The sequence below is a fragment of the Pteropus alecto genome, unplaced genomic scaffold, assembly GCF_000325575.1.
Source record: "Pteropus alecto unplaced genomic scaffold, ASM32557v1 scaffold131, whole genome shotgun sequence".
NCBI classification, from domain to species: Eukaryota; Metazoa; Chordata; class Mammalia; order Chiroptera; family Pteropodidae; genus Pteropus; species Pteropus alecto.
This window is the reverse complement of record NW_006434709.1, coordinates 18756199-18766430: the sequence shown is the minus strand read 5'-3', so window position 1 is coordinate 18766430 and position 10232 is coordinate 18756199. Positions and strand designations below refer to the sequence as shown.

General features: G+C 42.8%; 1 pseudogene; it reads right to left on the bottom strand.

Moving 5' to 3' along the window:
• Nucleotides 1-4135: 4135 nt before the first annotated feature.
• Nucleotides 4136-4254, bottom strand: LOC112477995 (annotated as a pseudogene).
• Nucleotides 4255-10232: the final 5978 nt, after the last annotated feature.

Genomic DNA, 10232 nt, shown 5'->3' with positions numbered 1-10232 from the left:
TAATTTGTTATAAGCTAACATTTTCTTGGCACATACTATGTTGTAAGCACTATTATAAATACTTAGGTAGATTAATGCATTTAGTCCTCACGGCAACTCAATAAGGTAGGTATTACTATTTCCTCTCTTTTATAGATGAGGAAATTGAGGCACAGAGAGGTTCGCTAATTTGCCCACAATTATACAACTAGCAAATGGCAGAGCTGACATTTGAACCCAGGCAGCCTGGCTCCAGAGTCCATCCAACAAATGGGGCTGTAATTAGTGGGACGGGCAATCAGTGCCAACATGAGATTTTGGCTGAAACATTTGAGGTAGAGGACATAGCACACAGAAGTAAATCTGCATTTAACAGGATCTCACAGGGGGTTAATTTGTGGTTGTAGAAGTCTTTCTGTTGTGCAGTTTGCTTTTTTCCTCTGGAGAGGGAACAAGGGTTATTTTGATATGTTTGTGAACTGGCCAGATGAGCCAGGTTAAGGGTTGGGAACTGGTGGGGAACCGAGTGAAGCTTAGTGGGCTAGGCAGAGTGAAGGAGGTGGGGTCAGCCTCCTTGTTCAGCTTCCATCCCTTCCCCCATCCTACAGAACACTCTCCAAGACTATATTCTTCATCTCCTTCCTATCCTTCCCTCCAGGACACTAGATTCCTCCAACATTTCAGAAAGATTGCAAATTACCTCCCTTGTCGTTTAGAGAAAGTGCGCTGTTTCTTAGGCAAAGAGCCAGACAGAGGTGGTTAATTAAATTTTCAAGCAAGCAGGCAGTGGCTTCCTTGGTTCCCTGACATGGGGGGTCAGCACTAATTCATTAAAAAGAGCATTGTAGAGACTCAGCAGACTTTGACTATAAGTTGGATGCTTGCCTGACTTGGGCCTGGACAGAGCCTGGTACTCACATTCTCCCTGCTCCAGCCCTGCTCCTACCTCCTTTCGTCCTGAGAAGCTCAGCTACTGCAGACGGACACTAGAGCTCCTGCCCTTTACCTGCTATCGATATTGGCAAGGGGATGAGGGGTGAGGTGGGGACAGGGGGAAGACTAACTAATCCTCAGGTGGTTCCTTACCTTGAAATCCCAAGCTCTGTGAGAAAAAACTCATTAGGACTGCAGCCCCTGAGGATTTTGTGCCATGTGGTTTCCCGCTACCCCGGGAGAAACTCGAACTATCATCTCTAAAGCCATCTGCATCTCCCCAACAGATGTGCTCTTTCCCATAGAAGGTGGCCCAGGGCAGGTGCACAGTGTCTACAAAAAGGACTCACTCTTGATTGATTGATTAATTGACTGTGGGTAGCAGTGTCAGGAGTGGGTGTGTATGTAAGAGACCCCTGCCCCCAGCATTATCCTTATCCCTCTGGCCCCCAGGCACTCTGCCAGGCACAGAGCAAAATAGAGGTACAGAGAAGGTGAAATTCTCTGTGTATGTTGGGACGAGGGGTTGGGGAGGTATCCATCCATCAATCCAGCAGGCTCCTCTCTGGCCCCTCCCTGCTCTCTGTCCCTCAGGTAAGGGATATGGAGTGTCCAGGACCAGTTGGACCTGTACTAAGAGGGAAGAGCAGAGCCCATCTGAAACTTCCTTCCCATTAACCAGGGAGTCAGAAGTCTCTGCCCAGTGGAGAACTCTCCAGTCATGCCAATCAGGAACCTGTGTTGCCCTTTTGCCAAGGCGAAATAGATAGCTGCCTACGTGGTATGAATTAAGAGTTAGAAAAGGCTCCAGTGCCACCCTCAATATATTTCTCTTTTGTGCCTGATATTCCATCATTAGCAGTTCTCACCTTTGAGTTTTAATAATTTTAAAGGAGAGAGTGTTACACTGGAAGACCCCTCTCTTCTGCATTGTATTTCTCCTCTGAGAAAAGGGCCCTGGGGTGGCACAAATCTCCCCTTCCCCCAGGTCTGGAGCAGGCTCGGGGCAGAGGTCACTCAGTTGGGGCAGGTGTGTAGAAAAACAATGTTCTTGACTTCCCTCTTTTCCTGTGAGCATCACAGCAGTGCACCAAGGAGCGGACAGGCAGAGAAAAGTGGTAGGCTTGCTGTGAGTGGCTGCTGTGAATTTTAATTCAATTCAGTCTGGCTGGCTTACTGAATCAATGTTGGGAAAACACAGCACTCTCCTGGGAGGAGAGGTGTTTGGTATAAATAGAAGGTATTATCACTGCGAATCAATTGGGGGATGTCATGTCGCTCCGTAGATCTCAAGGCAGCAGCGAGAATCGTGAGCAGGGCTGCGAGCAACTTGCTGTCATTTGCTTGTCCCAAGAGAAAGAGACCTTCCTCCATTCAGAGCTCACCATCAGTGTGACCTGAGCAAACCCAGTGCCCTCTCTGAGCCCTTAGCCCCTTCTCTGCTGGGCACATCGAGCCACCTCCATTATCAGGGAGCACTTGGTAGGATCCTAACCCTGCCAGTGAACTGACAGCAATAAGAAATTACCCGCTCTCCACTCAAACTCTGAGCAAGAGCCGTGCCTTCCCCTGGCATACCACCATGTTCTTTATGTTAGATTTATTTCATATTCTATTGAGGTATAATCTACATACCATACAACTCACCCATTGAAGTATATGATCCAGTGTTTTTTAGTATATTCACAGATATATACAACCATCACAACTTTAAAACATTTCATCGCCACAAAAAGAAATACTGTACCTTTTAGCTTTCACCCCCACCCTGCCATCTCCCTGTCAATACCCCCAGACCTAAGCAACAACTTCATTCCTATCTGTATAGATTTACCTAATCTGAACATTTTGTATAAATGGAATTGTATAATACGTGGCCTAATGTTTTCAAGGTTCATCCATGTTGTAACATGTATCAGTGCTTCATTCTTTTTTATGGCCAGATAAAATTCTATTATGGGATATACCACCTTGTGTTTATTAATTCAGCACTTGATGGGCATTTAGGTTGTTTCTAGCTTTTGGCTATTGTGAACGATTTTTTAATGTGGACATGTGTTTTCATTCCTCTTGAGAATATACCTGGGAGTGGAATTGCTGGGTCCTATGTAAACTCTATGTTTAATTGTTTTAGGAACCCCACCTCATTCTTAACAACAATTATCAAACAATGACAATTAGTTGGGGGCCTGCTAGACATTAATTCAACAAATACTCATTTGCTCTTTCTGTGTTGTAAGCACTGTTCCGGAAGCTGCGGAAACAGCACTGCGAATAGAGGTCAGTCAGCCACTTAGCATTGCCACTGTAGGGACTTTGGCTTTTACACTGAATGGAATCAGAGAACGTGGAGGTTTGTTTTTCTCCAAAAAAGGGTTATTAAAGTATAATTTACAAACAATAAACTGCACACATATAAAGTGTAGAACTTCGTAAGCTATAAAGTGTTTCTATGTGGGAAACTATCAGCATAAGATAGTGAATGTCTCCCCCAAAGTTCGCCCCTTTGTAATTCTTCCCTCCTTCCTCTCCCTCCCCACCACCCCAGGCAATCACTGATTAAACTACAAATAAGTCACATGAAGTGTGCTCTCTTTAGTGTGGCTTCTTTCACTTAGCATAATTATTTTGAGGTTTATCTATATTCTCGCTTGTACTAATAGTTTATTTCTTTTTTATTGCTGGAGTTGTATAGATTTTTCATTGTATGGATGTATGACAATTTGTTTATCCATCCCCCAGTTTATAAACATTGAGGGTATTTCCTGTTTGGAGCTATTATAAATAAGGCTTCTATGAATATTTATGCACAAGTCTCGGAATGGGCATATACTTTAGTGTCTCTAGAGTAAATACCTAGGAGTGGAATGGCTGGATCATATGATAGAAGTATGTTTTACTGACAAGAAACTAACATACTATTTTCTGAAGTGATGGTATCATTTATACTCTCAGTGTATGAGAGCTCCAGTCACTCCACATCCCTTCCAACACTTGGTATGATCAGTCTCTTTAATTTTACCCATTCCAATAGGTGTGTAATGCTATCTCATTGTTATTTTAATTTGCATTTCTCAGTGTCTAGCAATGTTGAGCATTTTTTCATGTATTTGCCATCTGTATCTTTTTTTTTTTTAATTTTTTTAGGCGAGGCAACCCTTGGTTGACCTCACAGATTGCAAGGACCTTGTCAGCTAACAATCCCTTATTTTTTTATTTTTTATACCTACAGCACCTGGTCTTCCTAAGTGGTCTCCCATCCAAGTACTAACCACGCCTGACCCTGCTTAGCTTCCAAGATCAGACAGGATTGGGCTTGTTCAGGGTGGCATGGCCGTGGACCTGTATCTTCTTTGGAGAAGTGTCTGTTCAAGTCTTTGGCCAATTTTTAAAAAAATGTTTTGCTTGTTTTCTTACTATTGAGTTTCGAGAATTCATTATATATACTGGTTACGAGGCCTTGATCAGGTATATGATTTGTACATATTTTCTCTTGACCTGTGGCTTATCTTTTTGTTCTTTTAAGTGTCTTTCAAAGAGAGGAAAATTTTAATTTTGATTAAGTCCATTTCATCAGTTTCTTTCTTCTTTGGGTCGTGCTTTTGGTATCATATCTGAGAAAACTTTGCTAACCCAAGGCACACAGCTTTTCTCCTGTTTTCTTCTACAGGCTTTATAGTTTTAGACTTTATATTTAAGTCTGTGATTCTTTCTGAGTTAGTTTTTGTATATGGTGAGAGGTATGGATTGATGTTCACTCTTTTGCGCCATTTGTTAAAAACACTGTTCTTTCTCCTCTGCATTACCTTTGTACCTTTGTACCTTTGTTAAAAATCATTCGTCCATATACGTTTGGGTTTATTTCTGAACTTCCTATTCTGTGCCATGGATCTATTTGTCTATCTTTATGCCAATATCACAGGTTTATAATAAACTCGAAGTCAGGAAGTGCACCTCCTGCTCTGTTCTTTCTCAAAGTTGTTCCATGTAAATTTTAGAATCAGCTTGTCAATTTCTACAAAAGAGCCTCCTGAGATTTTGATTGGGATTTCACTGACTTTATGGAACAATTTGGGGAGAATTGATACCTTAACAGTACTGAATCTTATGAGTCATGAACACACCATATCCCTCCATTTGTTTAGATCTCTGCTTGCTCTCTGAAATGTTTTATAGTTCTCAATGTCCAGGTCTCTGCAGGGTATCTGTGCTCTCACGTATCTTAACATGGAATGTCACCTACTAGGTGAGTTCCAGGTCTGTAGCATCAGTTATTCTGCTGACTGATAGAGCAAGATGCCTCCTGGGACTACTTGCTGGGAATATGGAGGTGGTTGTTAACAGGTGGTATAAGCAAGTGCCCTGCCAGAATGTACCCTGTGGTTGCCACTTAGGGATTGATGAGCCTTCTGGCTGTCATCCTGCAGACCTGCAAGATCAGCTCAGGTTCCTCGGAGCTTCATGCCCAGCCCAAGCTTGACACCCAAATCCACAGAAGCAGGGTTGAGCCTGCCTTGCAGAAAACCAGCTCTTCCTCACACTCAGCTTTGTGAACATCCTTCCTGACATGGACTCATCATCTCAGGTCTGCATATGTCCACTGAATCATTTTCTTGGACACTACTCTAAGTTTTTCCAGGAAAACTCCCACATAAATAGCCAAATTAGTGGTGTTGATGCCAAAAACCAAGAAGTAGTGGTGTCAGGGTGAGTCTGGAGCCCAGGAGAACTTCTGTGGATTCTTCCACTGGGTGTTTCTAATACTGGTCAGGTCACTTCCCCTAGACCCCACCAACTCATGCTGGGTTAAGGCCATAGATGCCAGGCTGACCTCCTTGTCTCTAGACTATCAACTGAAAATAATTTCTACATGGGATAGGCTAGATTTATCCTTATATATCACTATATTCATCAAATTGGTCTGCTCAAGAACCATCTGTAACTCCCCAGTGCTCTTAGAATAAGGTCTAAACTCCTCGGCCTGGTATTCAAGGAAGCCCCATGTGTTCCAAATATTCTGTTCCAGCCAGACCAGTCTATTCACTGGCTCTAGCATTCTCCCACCTATATACAATTGCTCATGCATGCTCTGTCCTGCTCATCCCTACACTCACCTGCCCAAATCTCATCTCTCCTTAAAGATTAGCAGACAGGGTTTGAGGGCTACCTCCACGGCTGCAGACATAGCCCCTGCTCAGCCTTCTGCACATCAAGCCACTGACATTTGAGCATGAGTGCCTTTGCATAGGCCCACTTTGCAGTGCTTAGACTAACACCCTCTCCAAGGTTGTGCTGCCTTGGATTGGGGTTTTTCCTGTGTGTGCAACTGGAAGTACTCCCCAGCTGCTTGGATTTTCCTTCTTCTCTCTTTGGATTCTTCAACTTCCATGCAAAAAGTGCCACCCATAGATGTGAAGGCTGATTAATTCTAAGTCTGGGGCTGGTGCTGGTACACATACAGCAACTAGATACAGAATTAAATGACCACCGAGGTCCTTTGCCAACTCAATACCTAGAGGAGCAGGTGACAAACCCTTGGGCCTTCTGGAGAACACTGCCTGACCAGGTGTGAGATTCTCTTTCCGCTTCCTACCCAGAAAGCAACTCCTAGCCATTCTTGCCAACCTGTTTGTTCACTAAGCCAGAGAATACATTTTGTTGTGAGGAATTTAAACACAATTTTTTGCTTTCAAGGGACCTCCCATGTCACGTCCAATTTTCTGTCCCTACCCATGACTCCTGAACCCCACCGTCAGAGGGTCTTTTTGGTGAAGTAAGGCACTGCCCTCTATACGCTTCTGGTCTCTAAGTGCCAATGGGTAGCTGTAAGGGTGGTGAGTTATAATCTCTATTTACAAATAAAAACACTGACACAGATTCTATCCAAGTCCACCAGCTTCCTCTTCAACCAGATGGGCCTCCCTAAGCCCTCCCTACAGAGACATCCCAAGGCCACCTCTGACCCTTAGTAGGAATGGGTTTATCTAGTCTTTCCTTGAGTAGGAGACAGATTGCAAGCCCGTTCTAGGTGTTGTGTTTCTGCATCTCAAGCTCTGGGCACGGATGTGAGGTAAGCTCTTTGCCTATGTCCCATGTCTCTGTGTACCTGCAAGCAGGAATTCAATAAACAGGCACAGGCTCTCCCCACCCCTGGTGTTCACCTCTCCAGGCAGCTGTCAGAGTCTGCTTCTGGCACTCAGCGCTGGCTTATGGAGCTGTGTAGATTATAGATGTCAAGTGCCGCCCTCACTTGAGGTCTCTCAGACCTGGACAGGCCTCTGGCATGTTTCCTCCCTTGCTGCCTTATCTTGAGTGTAACCTAACTGAGAGTCAATAGTTTCTTTACTGGGCATTTCATTTGTTTCCAATTCTTAGGCTGTTATAAATGATGTGCCAAAGGTCATCTCTCTGCATTCTATCTGTCATTGAAATGGCCTCAATGAGAGCCAGACAAAAACAGGAGAGATGCTCAGAATCCAATTGGATTTAAATACATTCCAGAGATGTGGTCCTGACAGTTTAGAAGAACATGAGAAGAATTCAGAATAGCAGTAAGCAGTCAATAGAGGAGTTTCAGCAGAGTGAGGAAGGAATTGGGGGAGAGGGGGTGCAAACTCAAACCAAACTTGATAATTATGGAAGGTGTAATCTAAGGCACAGCCTGAGACCACTCCATTTAGAGGATGTTAACTGGGTAATCTCAAAGCTTTAAGCAGAGCTACTCTATAATTGGGCTAAAATTATCCCTATTTTCAGGAGAAAATCTCCTTAGGTGTCTATAGCTCTAGATCTCATGCCCCAGCCAAAAATGTAGTCTATGGGTAACCTCAGCCCAGCAAGAAAGTCACCCTAGTTTGCTTAGACTAGTGACCTTGATTTTCTTGGAATGGTAAAATTGTTGTTCCCTTAATGAGTTAGTGTTTTTAACCATAGGAAGGCCTAGAATTAAGTTCAAATATGAAAAAGCAAATTATAATCATATTACTAAGATTTTTTTATTATTATTAAGTTTGGATATAGTCTAGGTATATTTATTTTTTAAAGTGTTTATTTAGAGTGACTGACAGATCAGCCCTGTGAGTCTATCTTTTCCTGCTCCTCCTCTGCAGTGGCTTTAAAACAACGACAGTATTAATTTCGCCCTCTTTCATCAGGCAGAATTGAGGCCTGCCCAATTTCAAGGGGAGGAGAAATAAAGCCCCATTTCTTCATGGGGAGTGTCATAATTCTGGAAGAGCACATGGAACTAGAAATGTCTCTGTGGACCTCCAGGCCACCCAGCTCGCCCTGACAGTCCCTTTGAAGCTGTTTAGGTTTTCAAGAGCCATTTCCTCAGGGTCCTTCCAGCCTCCGTTCACCCTCAGTGCCAAAGCCCCATTTTTAAGGCCTTATTAGAGTTAACAGCCTACTTCCAAGTATCTCAATCTATACCAGGTATCTATTGCTGCTACACAGTAAACCATCCCCAAACAGAAGCTCAAAACAATGACACCACTCATTTTTCTCGTGAGTCTTTAATTTAGGCAGGACTTGGTGGGGACAGCTCTTCTCTTCTCCACTCTATGTCAGCTGAAGCAGCTGGAAGGCTAGGCCTGGATCCTCTGGAGGCTTACTCACCCACATGTCTGGCAATTCATTCCAGCTGCAGTTAGGCCGAACCCAACAAATTCGTCCATACCTTCCACATGTGGCTTGGGCTTCCTCACAATATGATGGCTGAGTTCCAAGGCTGCATGTCTGGAGACAGAGCGGGCAGATGGAAGCAATATTGCCTTTCCTGGGCTAGCCTTGTAAATCATTACAGCATCACTTTCACCACATTCTGTATTGAGGAAGCCAGAGAGGTCCACTAGTTTCAAAGCGGAGGAAAATGGGCTCCACTGCTTGGGGGGCGGGTGGGCGAGACAGGTTCTTTTTTTCTTAAAAGCTTTCTCAGTCAGAGTCGGATAGTTCTTTCTCTTTTTTAAAAAAAAAAAAATTTTATTATTAGTTTCAAGTATACAGTACATTGGTTAGACATTTATGTAGTTTATGAAATGATCCCCCTAATTGCTCCTTCTCTCCTCTGACTCTCCACGTAGCCATTACATTACTGCTAATCGCATTCCCTATGCCGTGCTCCCCATCCCTGTGACCATCTATCAACTACTAATTTGTACTTCTTTAACCCTTCACCCCTTTCTCCCAGGCCCCCAACCCCACTCCCCTCTGGCCATCACCAGATTGTCCTCTATATTTGTGAGTCTGTTTTTGTTTAGTTTGTTCTTTTTGTTCCTTAGATTCCACATATAAGTGAAAACGTATGGTATTTATCTTTCTCTGTCAGACTTATTTCACTCAGCATAATAGCCTCTAGGTCCATCCATGTAGTTGCAAATGGTAGGATTTCATTTTTTAATGGACGAGTAGTATTCCATTGTATATATGAACCGTAACTTCTTACCAGTCATCTGTTGATGAGCATTTAGGTTGCTTCCATATCTTGGCTATTGTAAATTATGCTGCCATAAACATAGGGGTGCATAGGTCTCTACAAATTATTATTTTGGTTTTCTTTGGATAAATACCCAGAAGAGCAATTTCCGGGTCAAAAGGTATATCCATTTTTAATTTTTTGAGAACCTTCTAGACTGTTTTCCATAGTGGTTGTACCAATTCGCAATCCCACCAGCAGTGTATGAGAGTTCCTTTTTCTCCACATCCTCACCAGTACTCATTCTTAGATTTATTGATGATAGGTGTGAGGTGATATCTCATGGTCGTTTTCATTTGCTCTTAATTTTCAATTCTCTGATGATTAGTGACCTTGAGCATCTTTTCATATGTCTATTGGCCACCTGTATTTCCTCTTTGGAGAAATATCTGTTTAGGTCTCCTGCCCAGTTTTTAATTGGATTGTTTGTTTGTTTGTTTGTTTTGTTGAGTTGTATGAGTTCTTTATATATTTTGGATATTAACCTCTTATCAGATGTACCATAAGTGAATATCTTCTCCCATTCAGTTGGTTGTCTTTTTGTTTTGTTGATAATTTCCTTGGCTGTACAAAAACTTTCTAGTTTGACGTTTTCCCATTCAGTTGATTGTCTTTTTGTTTTGTTGATAATTTCCTTGGCTATACAAAAACTTTCTAGTTTGATGTTTGTTTGTTTATTTTTCTTTTGTTTCCCTTGCCCAAGGCGATATATCTGAAAAGAAATTACTGTTAGCAATATCAGAGAGTTTACTGCCTATGTTTTCTCTGCGCACATCTATATGCCCTCTTCCCACCGGTCTTTGCAAATGCTTCATTCTTCAGGGAGAAAACAAACCGTTAGAAGGAA